The 16378-nt window shown below is 39.2% G+C and overlaps 1 protein-coding gene across 2 annotated transcripts in view; it reads left to right on the plus strand.

Annotated features, from left to right (window-relative positions):
• RERE (arginine-glutamic acid dipeptide repeats) overlaps positions 1-16378 on the plus strand; it is a 415425-nt gene that overhangs the window by 105883 nt on the left and 293164 nt on the right. Inside the window, exon 1 of one of the 2 annotated variants that reach the window (XM_032394236.1) lies at positions 8819-9887. The exons of the other annotated variant lie outside the window; for it this stretch is intronic. The gene's annotated coding sequence lies outside the window, so the exon portion shown is untranslated. Of the gene's footprint in view, positions 1-8818; positions 9888-16378 lie in introns of those variants that run through there. 2 annotated transcript variants of the gene reach the window in all.

Raw genomic sequence — 16378 nt, forward strand, 5'->3', positions numbered from 1 at the left:
GAAAATAGAATCCCAATGGATTTTAAATTGATAAGATACATATTATAATATTTGGATTTTTTGCCTTAAATTTAAATTGGAGTCCACAAATGACAAAGCATTTGTTTTTGGTTGCCTGTTTAAACAAAGGCTAAATAAAGAATAGAATCATGAAACTGGAGTTTTTGAAATAATGTATCTTTCATGTTGGATATATTATGAATTTCTTTTGCACTCTAGTAGAATTTAAAAAAAATTACGTCTTTTTTTTTTTTTTAAGAGAGAGAGGGAGAGAGCGCATGTGAGTGGGGGGAGGGGCAGAGGGAGAGAGAATCTCAAGCAAACTCCCCACTGAGTGCAGAGCCCATCGCTGGGCTCTATCCCAGGACGCTGAGATCATGACCTGAGTTGCAATCAAGAACCAGATGCTTAACCGACTGCGCCATCCAGGGGCCCAAATTACGTCCTTTTTTAAAAGCAGAAATCAGTTATTTTGTTGGGAATAAAAATGCTTTTTAAGTTAATCTGCATTGGTTTGGTTTCTTTGCAAAATTTGCATTCAAGGAAGATTGTCATTATTATATTTGATTTCTTTTTAATGTAGTGTAATGGTAATGAATGAGGTGATCAATAGAAAACGTATAAAATAGCAAGTATCAGTCTTAATCCAGATGCTGATTGTTTATATGTGGCTGTTTTAGCACTGGTTACTATGGTTTTTTTCAGCCTTTATAAATTATCACAAGAGATAAACTGTTTCTCCTACTACACTCACTAAATTAGCTCCTCTTTAATGTTGAAGGATAGCTAGGAAGATTTATAGTTCAGATTTCATAACAAGCCTTATTTTAGGATAATGTGGTTTTCTAGTTGTTTAGGCACCTTTTCGGCCTTTTCCCCAGGGGCATTAATCCTTGGCTAGAAAGAATAAACTCTAGTCCTCCATAACACCTGACTGCAAACTGCAACCCTAAAGCCTTAGACTCTTAAAACAAACATTTTTCAACCTTATAGCACAGACTTCCTGTTTTTAAAGCTTTTCTGACCTTCCTGCGAAAAGACCAATACAGCTATGGTTACATCCTGTGGTTATTGTCATTAAAAAAAAAAAAAAATCTATTGAATTTTTCTAAAGCCCTTGAGTATAAAAGTGATTAATGCACCAAAAAATGTAAATAGCAGTGGACTCATGTCTGATCTTTGTTAGGTTTTCAATAAAAGATAATAGAACCAGGTCAGCTTTTAATGCGTTTCTGTTTGTTCAAGGTCTGCTACAATTGGAATGTCAGGAAAATCTCACATTAAAAGGATCTGCCCTATTCTGGAGAGATTGTAAAAGAGGCATTTGGCAGTCATTTCCTTTCACTTGTGAGAAAGAACATGCTTTACATTGTAATTGTTTAAATATACCAGGGCCTGATAGGGCTCTCATATTTTTTATTGTATAGTTAGTTAGCTTGCTCTGCAGATTGGAGGGGATGATCCGTGTTTAGGTTTTATTGTTAGAATTATTCAAATGATGTAAATGTTAAAAGTTAGCCCATGTCTTCCTTTGTACTAAGTTGTGTTTCCTGTAGTCCAAATATTTGCTTTTTTAAGTCAGTTAAAATTAAACTTGAATGGGTGTTCAGAATTTGTCTTCACAATAATCTCTCTCACCTCTAACCCCCTCCTTCCTTCAAAAGAAAAGAAGAGAAACCACCCTGTGTTGTTTAGGTCAAACATTCTTGAGACTCTGGCTTTTGATTTTTGTTTTAGCCAATGTATCGCATGTTTGAGTGGATATTTTGAACTAGAGTCTTCTGACATTTTCTAGAGAGAAGTGATTGGTTTTTAAGCAGAAAAGTACTGGATTGTTAACACTACCTGTGATAAGGAACCTGGGAAATGGTACTCAATGTTTTGAAACATTTAAGTTCATATTTTTTCTGGAAATAGATTGTGATTTTATTTTAAAGGAGTTTAGTTTATTGGAGGCGTTGGAGTTGTTACCAGAGACAACACACATTAGAATTTTTTTTTTTTTAAAGAAGGGCAAAGCTGTGTTTTGGATTTGTAATCATTATTTTAGTTTTATAAATATCTGTCTGGTTGGTATTTTGAATTCTTGGTATAATGATTCCAGTTGGTGTTTTTAGTTTTCTTAAGATTACTTTCAATAAACTTGCTTGGATAGTCCCACTGATTTTTTAAATCCCCTGTCAAGGTCATGAGTCCTTGAGCTAATTTCTTCCCCAAAACTCGCCAGCCAGGTGCCCCAATAGTTACCTATTTTAAATCAGTGATACTTTTTCAAATGAGAAATCTCTCTTCTTAACTGTATTTTTGCCCTTTCAAAGTATTGCTTTAATGGAACATTATGATTTCATCTATACAATCTCAGATCACTAGTGCATTTTAAAATAGAGATGAAAATGTCTTTAAGTTTTTTAAACATACACTATCTTAGAGGTCTGTCTCTCTTTCAAGTTGCTTTAAGGCTTATTTCACATCCTTCATCCTTTAGAGGGCTACACACTTCGATTGACTTACTGTGTTGGAAGAGTTTGCTGTAAGTCCACCCTGGAGTTAGTGCTTCTGCTCTCTGTTCTTATAAAAATGGGACTTGGTGCTGCAAGCTGTGTCCTCTCTGCCCTACAAGAACATATTTTAAAATGTTGATAATTTCTATACTTCATGAAGTAACCCTTTAAATGTTCATTAGCAATTAGCCACTGAAATATTTGTTTGAGGCTCTGTTAGGAAGTGTAAAACAGGGGCACCTGGGTGGCTTAGTCGGTTTAAGTGTCTGCCTTTGGCTCAAGTCATGATCCTGGTGTCCTGGGATCGAGCCCTGCATCAGGATCCCTGCTCAGCGGGGAGTCTGCTTCTCCCTTTCCCCTTCACCCTGCTTGTGCTCTCTCTCTCTCTTTCTTTCTCATGCTCTCTCTCAAATAAAGTCTTTAAAAAAAAAAAAAAAGGAAGTATAAAGCAAAAAGAAAAGTTGTATTAACATCCAACCTTAACATTGTCCTTACAAATTTAATTTTGGAGAATGTGCTCTTTATGGTTTTACTAAAGGTTAGTCTCCTTGATTTTTAGAATCTGATGTTATTTCTAGTTATTTTTCAAGAGCATATTATGTAGATAGATTCCAGCAGTATCTAGGTTGAAATTAACTCATCAAGTTTTATTCTTAAATACAGAAGTTTAGTAAATATTAAGACTTTGGCATTGAGGGACATTAGAGCTCCCTTTTCCTGATAATTTGGAATATATGCCTAATTATTGCAACATGATCCTGGTTCTCTGTGCCTTTTTCTGTGGAAAAGACCAACTTTATTTTTAAAAAATCATCATCACCAACTTTATTTAGAAAAATTTTTTTTTGAAAGATTTTATTTATTTATTTGACAGAGAGAGACACAGTGAGAGAGGGAACACAAGCAGGGGGAGTGGGAGAGGGAGAAGCAGGCTTCCTGCTGAGCAGGGAGCCCATGTAGGGCTCCATCCCAGGACCCTGGGATCATGACCTGAGCCGAAGGCAGACGCTTAACGACTCAGCCACCCAGGTGCCCTATCACCAACTTTATTGACGTAAGTTTTTATATATCTGTTTTTCAGCACTTTTACCTACAAAGAAACTATGTGAGTTGATCGTGATATGTTGGCTGAATGGAAAGTGATATGATAAATGAATGGATAGGTAATTGGGTAGGAGAGTTATTTTAAAAATTCATATTGGTAAACATCTGACCTTGATTTGCATAAGATTTGCAAACTGTGAATTAGATGATAGTTACCTATTCTTTTTTTTTAAAGATTTTATTTATTCATTTGAGACAGAGAGATACAGAGAGAGAGAGCATGAACAGAGGGAGAGGCAGAGGGAGAAGCAGGCTCCCCGCTGAGCCAGGAGCCAGACGTGGGGCTCGACCCCAGGACCCCGGAATCATGACCTGAGCCGAAGGCAGACGCTTAACCATCTGAGCCACCCAGGTGTCCCGATAGTTACTTATTCTTATTATTTTTTTATTGTTGCATTTTTTTTTTAAGATTTTATTCTTAAAGCAAGCTGTACACCCAATGTGGGGCTTGAACCTACAACCCTGAAATCAAGAGTTGTGTGCTCCACCGACTGAGCCAGCGAGGTGCCCCAATATTTACCTATTATTAAAATAGTAGGTCATTCAGTAGTGCTAAAAACTGAGAAGTATTTTATGTTTGATGTGCTAATTCTGATTTTGCATACGTTTCAGAATATAAATCATAATTTCCTTTTGAAAAGAAAGGGCATACTATTAATATTTAACCAGGGCAATAAGAGTACCTGGGACTGTGTTGGGGAAACCAGGACTTGTGCGAAAGAACATTTTGATTTGGTTTAGTGTGATTTGAAAGTGTGTGTGGAATACTGTTGTGGTGGAACCCAGAGGGCATTTGAAAATGTGGATCTGTTGCTAAGAAGCAAGCTCAGGGCTAGAAAAATAAAGATTTTCAATCAGTGACACAAAAGTAACTTGAGAGTAAATCTTCTCATTCATGAGAGATATTGGAGTGTGATTAAGAAGAGGCTAGACATTAACTACCTATAGTTAGGGGGAGTCATAGTTAGGAAGAGTCATGGAAGGGACTAGAGAATGGATAGAGAAAGATAGGAGACCCAGGAGAGTACATAATGTCAGACTCAAACCACCAGAATGCCAGTGTGGAAACAGCCTACTGTTGGGAAGCGGATAAATTGATCCAGTGTTTTGGAGGGCAGGTTGGTTCAGTCTCTTTGACTAAAATGCATATTTATTGAACTACAGATTCCTTCAGTATAGAAGTACTCACATATATGCACGAAGATGCACAAAGAAGTTTGTTGTAGCAGTTTGGGACTTGTTTATTATGGTTTTCCCACAGTGTAGAATTCTGTGCCACTACAAAAAGGAATCAGATGTTAATGGTCTGCTGTAAAGAGAGAAGCAAGTTGCTATATAGCATGGATGGTAGATTACATTTTCATGAAATAAAAATAAACAGAATGAACCCCCAGACAAATGAATATATATGTTCTTAAGTATTTGAGTATGTTTGTATACGTATGTACTAAAAGAGAGCCTGGAGAGCTAGCTATACTTAAACTCGTTGAATGGACTTGTTCGGATTTTCTGATAATAATTTAAAAATTTTTAAAAAATTCTAATAATTTAAAAAAATTCAAAAGAGCTTCAAAAAGAACTATGTTTCTTTTCTTTTTTTTTTCTTTTGAAAACCCCAGAGGTTTTGTTATGTGGTGACATTTTGTGAGTTGGAAAATGGAAAGAAGGAGAAAGTTTGCTTAAAATTGTAACTATATTCTGCACAGTAATACAGACCTACCTGTCCTAGGACACTCTGCAAACACAGCTGACCAGTACTAACACAACCCTTGAGTCTGTCACTGTTTGCTTGATTAACTTTGGTATTTTTTTTTTTTCCACATTTTGATACTGGGGGGGATGAGCTAGGTTACTTGATCTGAATGATTTTACTAGATAATGCTGTAGAAGAGCATGTTGATTGTCTCAACTTGATAGAATCTAGACAGACCTCACTAGTTATTGTTAGATGAGCATTACCTTTAAACTTCCATGTAAAAAAAAAATGCAGTCTCTGTCCCCCTTTGGTCATCTTGGGGAGTAGTCCAAAGCCACCGTCTTTAGAAGATCTGGCCAAGAGTCTTCCTTGCTGTGAGAGAAACAGAGTGGCATAGACAGTAAATGCAGTGTAGTTGTTGGAGGTTAAGGGTCAGGAATAGTGTGGGCCCTGTTCAACTGCTGCTAAGGTTATACTTTACATTTCCCCTGTGTACTGTTTCCGGTCATAGCTTTAATGTTAGTTTAACTAGACTTTGTATTTAATTATAACTGTTATGGTAAAGTTGATGTCAGCTTACTGGGCTGCATGCTGAGGCCTGTAGAATATGGAGTGCTTTGCTTCTACCCACATCTGTTGTCTCCTCTCATTATCTGTTAATGGTACTCAACTTGACAGGGTTGTTTTGATAAATGTAGGGTGTTCTAAAACCTGGAGCTGGAATTTGTGTGGAATGAAACTCAGGACAAAAGGAAACAGAAAGAGACAGGCCAGGGTGAGATCCTGTGGGACCAAGGAGGGACACGTGAAATGCTGAAAATAACAATGAGGATTAATTTGGAGCTGAGGGTGGGGTATATCTAATATTTTTAATTCATCTCACACATTCTTTTATTTTTTCCTGTGCTCAAGTGCAGAACTTGTGAGAAATTGTACTTATTGTAAAAACTCCCATTTCTCATCTACAGATGAGAGCTCAAGGTTAATAGGGTTTGAAATGAATTCTTGTTTGAGGAGTTGGGGAGGGTGGTTTTGGAATGGTCTGTCACCAGGGACTGGGAGTCCTCAGGTCAAAAGAGCTCTTATGAAGTCTTTCATGTCAGAGAAATAGAGATCTTTTAGAGAGAAAAAAAATGAAAAAGTTCAGCGTGAAAGAGAGGTGAGGATTATTCTCCTCCCCTGCAGAATTTGGTAGTACTTTTGCATTCAGAGAAGTGTTGAAGACAAACTAATGTACCAATGTGCTTTCAGATTTTTATATCCTGTTTATATTGCTATCTGTGTACAAGATTTAGTAGTCTATCCAGTTTATCCACTGCTGTTTGCCCCTTGCTTAAATGCCAGGTAAGTAGGAAGAATTTGGTTTGAATAAATTAATGATGGCTTCTGTACCTCATTAACTATTAAAAAAAAAAAGTGAACTTTGCAAATAGGACCTGGTTAGGGTCTCAGGGTTTTTAATGAACTACCCTGGGCATAATTATTTATTTATATCTTTATAGAGCAGCGATAAAAATCTTCCTTTTACTAGACTTTTAAAGGTTAATAAAATAAATACTATTTATTACATAGATGCTACTTTTTTGAGAGAGGCTTCTTTGTGCCAAGAACCGCGCAGAGAATATGCAAAATGAGTAAAACAGGGTTGTTGCTCTCTGTTCACTTACTCATTCCACAAATCTGTATGCTTGACACCCAGTATTTGATAATGAGCAAATATATAGAACTTTCTCAAATGGAACTTGCTGTCTAAAGGGGTCTAGGGACATTAGTCAGAAAATTACACCAATGAATTACAAACTGAGATAAGTGCTCTTAAGGAAAGGAACACAGCTCTCTGGGAACTTGTAACAGAGGAACTTGACCTAGAGCGGGGCCTCAAGGTAAGTTTCTCTGACAAAGTGATATTTGACCTGAGATCTGAAGGAGGAGTAGGCTTTAAACTGTGTGTGTGTGGGGGGGGGGGGGGGGTGGTGGGGGGGGGGGGGTAGGAGGAGCCGGGAGAATTTCCTGCTCCAGTGGGAAGAAGCAGTGATGGCTTGTGGTGGATAGAAATCCTGATACCTTGGAAATTTGAAAGACTGGCATAACGAGGATGGGGGACTGGGAGAGGATGCAGGACTAGGACAAAAGAATATAAGTATCATAAAGTGCTGTCAAAGCATTTAGAATCCCTGACAGACTAGGTACAGCATGAATTCAGAATAGAGCAGTTTGGTTGTTCTCACCAGCCCTTTACAACAGAGTGTAAACCAGTGTTTTTAAAAGGGTCTACAAAAACAAAACAAAAACCACCCAAATAACCAAAACCCTCATCAGGCTCTGCCATGTATCTAGATACAGCTGGTTGGATAATTGGAGTGTGTCTGAGTATAGGAGTGGCTTTTGTAGCTAGGCTTTAGGGTCGATTTCATCTATGACATGTATGGAGTGATCTCAGAGCCACTGGGTTATGAAGCCGATTCTGAAGCTGCAGGTCCTCTCAGGATGGTCTCAATGAGGAGTGGTGTTTAGTGGAGCTTATAGAAGAGCTACGTTTGCGCTATAGACCACCTCTGATTTGTATTGATCACAGGCACCTTTCAGGGTGGCAAAGGCATTATGCTTCATCAGCTCTTGCTCTCAGTACATGTGCTGTGTTCGTGGTTTTAGATAGATATTTCTGTCTCCTGTAGAATAACTTGATTTTTCTTTAAGAGAAATCAGCATAATGATGTTTAGATAATGGGCTATCACGTGGTTATCCGTGCCAGCAGGGCAGGACCCCTGGGTTCTACTCCGTGCTCCCCACTCAGGCCCCCTTTGAGAGACTTGGGGCTTACCATTTTATCTAAATCTCTGACTATTGGTAAGGGGGTACCTAATATTTCAGCAACTTTATTGGACTTTGGAAAGTCCAATAACATTTATAAAGCGATTTCAGAGTTCCATGAAACTTGCCTGGAAGGCAAGTTGGTAAAGATACCAAAGTTTGGTAAAGATACCAAAAGAGATCATTTAAATTTTGAGCTTGTAACTTTCAAATTTGGGTTGACACTGAGTGAGTTTAATACTTTGAATTCATATGCTGTAGGAATGTGTTTTTAAAATTTGCTATGGGGCGCCTGGGTGGCTCAGTTGGTTAAGCGACTGCCTTTGGCTCAGGTCATGATCCTGGAGTCCCAGTATCGAGTCCCACATCGGGCTCCCTGCTCAGCGGGGGGTCTGCTTCTCCCTCTGACCCTCTTCCCTCGCGTGCTCTCTGTCTCTCATTCTCTCTCAAATAAATAAAATCTTAAAAAAATTTGCTATGCACTGTCTTACTTAATTGGGACAAAATGATCTTGGCTGTTACGACTAGGGAATACATGGTATAAATGTAGTTTAATGTTATTAAATTTTAGCAGGAAGGTGTATGTTAATCAGATTGGGGGTGGGGAAGAAATGAATTTGAGATTAACAGTGGGTAATTCTATTTAGATGCACATAACAGTGGAATTAATGAGGGGGTCTGGGGTAGGTTATGTGTTTATTTAAGGCCACATGGCAAAAAATTTGCTTTTATTTTGCTTCCTTATTAGGTGGATTTCAATCAAGTCTAATTTAAGATATGCCTTATGTAGCAGAGGGACTTTTATTTTCTTGGGGAAAAAGGATCGGAGAGAGAAGACCCTTAAACAAATGACTTACAGAGAATTCCTAAAAACTGTAAGGAAAATTGGGGTCAGAAATGTTGACACCAAACAATGCTTCTTTCTCTCTGTATCTTTGAAACAAATGTTCTGCATGCCTATGATTGTTGGTTATTTCATCTGCATTTGTTACACGTCAGAGGTGGTTGGCATTAATATTCCTGGCAGAAGCAGAGGCAGCTCTAGGATGTGTGAACTGCTGATCACTCACGGGGATGCGCTGCCTCTTTAATATCTTGCTTGCAGATGCATTTTCTAGCTGACCACGCTATTAAGAGCTGCCATCAATCACGCAGCCTCCCAGTTCCGGCTGTCGGGAGGGGAGGGAGACTTGGGGAGAGCAGCGGCTGGCCGAGCTAGGAAGGAGATAAAATTGCAGTGGCGCGTGCGCGCGCGCGCGCGTCCCCGCTGTGGTGGCAGCAGGCAACGGTGCGCGCGGAGCCGTCCGGGCTCCAGCCCGGGTTTTTCCGGCTGCCGCCGCCGCCGCTGTGGGGTGGCTGCTCTTTCTCTCCCGTCTGGGTCACAGGCATGTGGCAGTGTTGGCCCGGCGGCCCGTGCTGAAGGAGCGCGAGCCCGAGCAGCGGCCGCATCTCCCAGCCGCGGGCGGGGCCCTGCGCCGCCACCTCCCGGAGCCACGGAGCTGGGGGGACATGAGCCCGAGCTGTGCTGCCCTGCGGCCGCCTGGGCCTCCTTTTGTTTTAGCAAGTGCATTTCACGCCCTGAGCCCCTTCCCGCCCCGCCCCTGCCCGCGGGCCTGAGTTTGCGGGGGGGCCCTGCGCCGGAGAAGGACGAGGCCTGCGGGCTCAGCTCCTGCCGCGACCGGCCGCAGGCAAGTGGCCAGAGCCTCGTGCTGCAAGGGGAACGCGGTTCGCGGGCCAGGAAGTTGGACAAGTGTGGGCACAGGGGCTCTCGGAGGTGGGTGTACCGAGAGTGTTGTAGCTGACCCTGCAAAGATGAACCACTCCGCTATTAAGAATGGTGATGGCTTTCCAGGAATCAGGAATCGGTATTTACTGTGTCCCATTGCATTTTTGTTGGGCTTACTAGTTTTTCAGTCGCCCAAACTTTAGAAATTCCAACTAAATAAATCAATTGAGAAACACCCTTCAGGGCAGAGAAAACACTATTTGAAAAAGATTGTGTGTGTGTGTTTGTGAATGTTGTCTTTTTTGAAAGGAAAGCGTTATTGAAGATGAACAAAGTAATCCAGTAGTCACTGATTAGAAACTTCATTGCTTACTGTGGAGTAAATTTAAGTTTAAAAATATAATGAATTTGATGGACTTGATTATAAATTTCAGTTACTTAAGTGACAAATATAATTTGTTCCTGGGACCAAAAAACTGTTGGTTTGCCAGACTAGCTAAAATGCAGAGATAGTTTTGAAAAAGATGGCTTTAAATTTGAATTGTTAAAATTGTTTTGGTTCGAGGTGCTGGCTTCCCTGCCCCTTACCCTTGTTTACGCGGCTTTCCTTGAAGCTCTGGGGAGACCTGCCTGACCACTTTCTGTTTGCTGAGACTGCTTTAATGGGTTATTTTGTCTTACTCTCAATTTTTAGGCTTTCCTGGGGCACATGTGCCGCTGCTCTCCTTGGGGCATTGTTTGGCTGGAGGCCTCCTCTCAGCCATATGGAAATTAAAAAAAATGTCGTGTGAATGAACATGGGGGTCAACAGAGATTAATTTTTCCCTTTGAAATTGTGTCTGTGTGGTTTAAGATTGAGACACTGAGTAAAAGTTGAGAACAGAGTTGATAAAGTCCTTAAAATTCTGTGCCAAAATTAATGTATTGAGGTTTTCTTCCTCCTCCTTCTTCATTTTGGCTAGGAGCTCCACATGTAAAGTAGACATGATTTGGGACCTTACAGATGGGAACAATATCCCCTGTAAGCCCGTTGATCTATGGGCAATTATTTCCAGATGCACAACCAACTCCACATTTTTATGCATGTGTTAGATTTGAGCTTTAAGGGCACTTGCCTTTCTGAATATTTACATTGCCTACTAAAATAACACAAGGCAGACATTTTAGAGGCTTAACAGCAACTTCACAATACTGTGGGAGCAGCTAGAGCTTGTATTTGTTTTTTCCAACTCTGTAATTTAGTAGTGTTTAAACTATTTTATAAAGATCTCTGGGACCAGTGAAAGGTGGTTTTCAGTCCAGAGCACTTGAGTGCTCATTGTACTCTGGCAGGCCCTGGCGCTTGGCAGGCAGCGCTTGAAATGTTATTTGATCTGTTTGCGTGATAGAATTGACTAAGGTTACACTTTTCCTTCCCCTGGCTGTTGAAAGCGATGCATCAATGTACTGTTCAGTGACTTATTTAAAGACTTAACCTACATTCATTCACTGTAAGAAGGGTTCCAGAAAAGGCCAATTAAATTTTTGTCTTGTTTTTGTGGTTTTGCATTTATGAATTGAGGCGAGAGCTGACGTAATGTAGCTGTACCACTTCCTTTGTGTGTGTATGGTTTTTTATAGCTAGTGTTCCTATAGGATATGTTTCAGTCTGCATGGTTGTGATTATTTCTGAAATGTTTGAATGTAGATATATTCCAAATTCAGTTATTTTCAACTGTGTGCCAGTTTACTGTTTATATTGCCTGTGGGGGAGGTGAAGGGTGGGATGGTGAACCCCGTCACCCTGTCAGTAAGGTTCAGTGAATTGCCTGTGTGTTATGCAGACTAGCTTTTCATTTTAATTAGTGCAACTGTGTACAGCTGTTAGGTTAGAATGCATTGGCTGCCCCTGCAGGGTGGTTTTATCTTACACTGGAGGTTTTATGGACTTGTCTGGCTGTGCTTCTTAATCCCTCTCCCACTGCCACTATGCTTGCTTTTAAGCAAATGATAGAACAAGACAAGCTTTTGTTTACTCATGAAATAGTTTACTTGTTAGAGATTTATTTTTGGTTTTGAGGAAATTGGTAAACCATGTAATTTATTGGTAGGTATTACATTTACTATGCTTTTCCAAGGTCAGAGGGTTTTGCTTGCTATTGTGTAGTCTTGAGTAGCCAGTTGAACCATCCATTTTATAATGACATAGGAAGCCAGTATTAAAAAAGCCCCAAACCAACCTGGTTTTTATTTGCTATTCTAGGATTAGTTTGTAAAACAGAAGTAAATGTTAAGCTCAGTGCAGAGAAAGAACACAGCTAAATTGTTTCTCCCGGTCTCTTACCTCTCGTTACACTGTAACCAAAGGGACTAAGCCATTGACTTAACAGCAGTTTGGCCAAGGACTGGATGATTAATGGAAGGGTTTAGAAACGTCTCTTCAGGGACATGTGTGGCCACCTTTAAATTTTAAAATGGGTTTTTGGCTCCAAGTTACTGGTAGGTATTTCAGATTGAGTAGCTTTGAGTATTTGAATATAGGACTGTGACAAAGCCAGGCTTTTTGGGTCATAAAATAGATTGCGATGTGAATGACACATTTTTCTCTGTAGTCTGGTCTCCTTATTATGTGCCTCTGTCTTGAGGAGATAGTCACTGCCAGAGGCTTCTAAGACTGTCCTCTGCATTTCTTTAAAAAGAGTAAAAGCCACAAACAAAATGGACTGAAATCTGTTTTTATATAGAGCCTTTTTCAAAACCCCAGTTACTGATAGAAGAACAAGATGTGCTGTTGGGGGGAATGCTGGGATAGGGGAAAGGAGGCTGGCGTAGGTTGAAGTATTTTTTAACTCTTTGGAGAAATGGGTCCTTCTCAAAATAACCTGGAATGAGGAAAGAAAGCATTTTCTAGAAAATATAATTTCAGTGTAGCCTATCTAGAAAATGTTTTTTCTAATTAAAAGAAATCAAAACATTTAGATTGGCAACAGCAACTGCTGAATCAAAGAAAAAATAGAGGGAAGTAAGTATCCTAGATCTAAACAAGTTATTTCAAAAGTTCGTAAGTTTTTTTTTTTTAGACCGTATTATTTTGAATCTGAATATTAATGGTGATTAGGGTCATAGAGTTGCCCTCTAAAATCTATTTAATCCTTGATATAGTTGATATATATTTGTAATGAAAAAAAAACCCAATAATGTTGACATTTCATTAGAAAAAGTCAGCATAATCGTATTCAGTGTTTAATGCTATATATGGAGCTCTGCTGGTATAATTAATCAATTTATTAAGTACAGCTTGGTGGTTAATAGCTAGGCTACCTGAGTTCTGTTCCTAGCTTCACTGTGTACTCACTGTAAGACCTATAATATGTTGCTTAGCCTCTTTGTAACCATGAGGAAAATGATCAGTCTATCTCAGGGGTGTGGAAAATTCTTAGGAATGTGCTTGGCACGTATTAACAGCTAATATTTCATATAGTAAGCACTAATTCTGCTCTAGGTACTGTTTTAATTGCTAAAGATACAAAAAAGGATGAAGTCCCTGTCCTTAGAGTACTTACATTCCAATGGAGGAAGACAATACAAAGTAAAGGTAGCCTGATGATCTGTGTAAAGATACAACTTCTGGGCATGCCAGTGGGTTTTAGAAGCTTAATATGGGAAGTTTAACATCATTCTTTAAAGGCACCATTCTTTCCTTGATAAAATATGTTTCACACAAGTAGATGATATGTTAGCTCACAGGTGGAGTAGAGAAGGCAAAAGGGACTTTTTCTGGGAAAGAAAAAAAGGAAAATGGAACAGTAAAGAAATTAAAGATTGTGATTTGTCAGTTTAAGTGCCAAACAGTAGAAGGGGAGTGTTGATTCATGCCCATCCATAAAAGGAAATATAATAATGATATAAAAAGTCCTAATGTAAAGCCCAGTAGAAAAAAACATAGAAGCCAAACTGCTTATGCATTGTGATTCCAAACTATGCACACCTGCATGTACTCACAGAGGCTAAGGAAAAAGGTTAGAAAGAAATAGACCAAACGTTAATAGTGCTAATCTTTAGATTGATGGGATTATGCATAACTTCATTTCCTTAGTATCCTTCTGTCTTTGCATGCCTTATTTAATCTTTGCAGGTTTAAATACCCCGTAGGTATACACAAGGAAGCTGAGGTTTAGAGCAGTTAAGCAGTTTGACCAAGGCCTCACAGCTAGTGAGTGAGGAGGCCAGGAGTCCAAGCCAAACTCTGACCTCCTATTCTTAATTTGACCAACTCTCCTCCTACAAGGTGACCTTTGTAAAAGGGCCTCTTCTGGCCTTTTCCCCCACAGCTGTGGCCCACATGGCTCTGAGACGTGTTTATGCTAACCAGAGGGCACTGAATCTCTTGAAGAAGGAGCTTAGTGCTGAGGCAATGCATGTGCGTGTAGTTATTGGAAAAGAAAAGCCAGTATGCTGGCAAGAGGAGGAAACAGAACAACTTGAAAAAGTACCTATTCTTTCCTCAGGAGTCAGTGGAGCCTCTGAGAGTTTGGTGCAAGCAGAACAGCCCAGGACGGAGGAGGAAGGCCAGTGATGAGTAGAAGCTTGTTTGTGGTTGCTGAGAAAATGTTGAGGAGTTTGGCAGTGAGAGAAGGAAGTGCCAGAAGGTGGTTGGAAGAGGCTGCAGGTTAATAGCAAGCAGTACGTGGTCAGTGCTTGAAGAGGTTATTGGTAACGGCATTCTGTAGGTAGGATTTTATGATGATTAATAGGACAGTTCTGTTCAGGTTTGGGGATAAAATGGGGTAATGGATGTGAATCACTTTAGAAAGTAGAAAACATTTTTGATTTCAGAGGATTAGTTAGAAGTTACCTGTGAAGAGCTTTTAAGAATATGATTGGTTAAGTGTGGGAAATTCTTTACAAAATTAAAGTATTTATGCCAGAAAAGATTTGAGATAATCACTTGGTTCTAAAGATGAACAATTAGGTCTGTTTTTCCTATCTTGTTTTCCATAAAGTGAATGAGCTTTTGTAGTTGTGGTTTTAAAAAAGGGTCAGTTTATATGCGACTGTTGAGCTTCAAAGGAACAAAATAGAGTGAATATACTGTGCATTTGAAAGATTGCTTAAGTCAAAAGCCTCCAGATGGTGTGTACTGCTGTGTTCACAGCTGTATTTACTGCAAGCTCACCAGATTATCTACTAATAATTTAAAAATAGCTGGTTGGAAACAGTGGTACATTCAAGTCTCTGCTGGTTTTGAACCTCAGTAGCAGTAGTGACTTCACTTGTGTGCCTTTAGTAATAAATGCCAGTTGAAATTACTTACTTCCTTTTTCCTTGCTTTCAGGATTTCTTATTTGGGCCAGCTTATGTGTTGCACAAACAACCAGAGTGCTTACATACAGAAGCAGATAAATAACCAGCTTTTTAAAAAATGTGGTCTTTTAGGAGCTAGATTGGAGAACGGCTCTTGATTATCTTTAAAAAAAGTTTTTGTTTTACTATCCTTTTATCTTTTTAAATGTTTTTAAAGTATTAAATATATTGAATTGATGTCTTACACATTTATAACATTATATAGAGAGAACTTTCTATATTTTTCGGTATTACCAACAAACACACAAAAAAAAACCCCTTCAATACTCAGATCTACTCCCGAAGACAAAGGTTTTTTCTCTTACAGAGATTTAATTAAATGTTCTTTTGGAAGGACATAAATTACTAAATCTTAATTTTTTGTGGGGGGAGAGCCATACATACTATTGTTTATTTGCATAGTAATGCATAAATTAAATGTAAAACAGGAGAATAGTTTGAATTTATCTAGGAATTTTAAATATGTGAGGGGTGGTAAGAAAGATGCACATTTATTTATTGAGTAAAACTTATAGAAAAACATACCTAGTTTGAACCTTTTGAACAATTATTTTCTAGTTTTGGTTTTAGACATTTCATTCTTTTGTCTTTTGTGTGTGGATATTTTAATAATTAGGAAACTTAGGCTGAAGAGTTTTTACCTGTGTATATATTCTTTGTTTTGTCTTCATCCCCCGGCTCCCCTTTTTATCTTCCCCCAAATTCTTTGATCATCTACCTAGGCAATCTCTTTTTTCATAGGCTGTGCTCTTTCCACAGAGCATAATTCTCACATTGAATAGATAAGGGGAAATATCCATAATGTAGTGGAATGTTTATCTTTTTTTTTTTTTAAGATTTATTTATATGAGGGAGAGGGAGAATTCTCAGGTGCGGGCAGGGGGGGCCGGCGGGCTCCATCTCAGGACCCTGACATCATGACCTGAGCAGAAATCAGGAGCTGGCCACTTAACTTGAGCCACCCAAGTGCCCCATTTTTTTTTTTTTTTCCCTAAACATGTTAAATGATTTTTTTTCCCCCCAGAGCAGACTTTGTGAACATTTGGCTACATATCCACAGTACACAGTTATGAGTAGTTTATGGAACTCAATCCCATCCCTGTCCTGAATGGTTCATCCAGGGGTTTATGAGGCTGTTGTTCACCATAGCACACTGTCTTTATGAGGACCAAGAGGAGAAAATTTTCTCAGCTTTT

This window comes from Phoca vitulina, unplaced genomic scaffold (genome assembly GCF_004348235.1).
Source record: "Phoca vitulina isolate PV1807 unplaced genomic scaffold, GSC_HSeal_1.0 scaffold2, whole genome shotgun sequence".
Taxonomy (NCBI): Eukaryota; Metazoa; Chordata; class Mammalia; order Carnivora; family Phocidae; genus Phoca; species Phoca vitulina.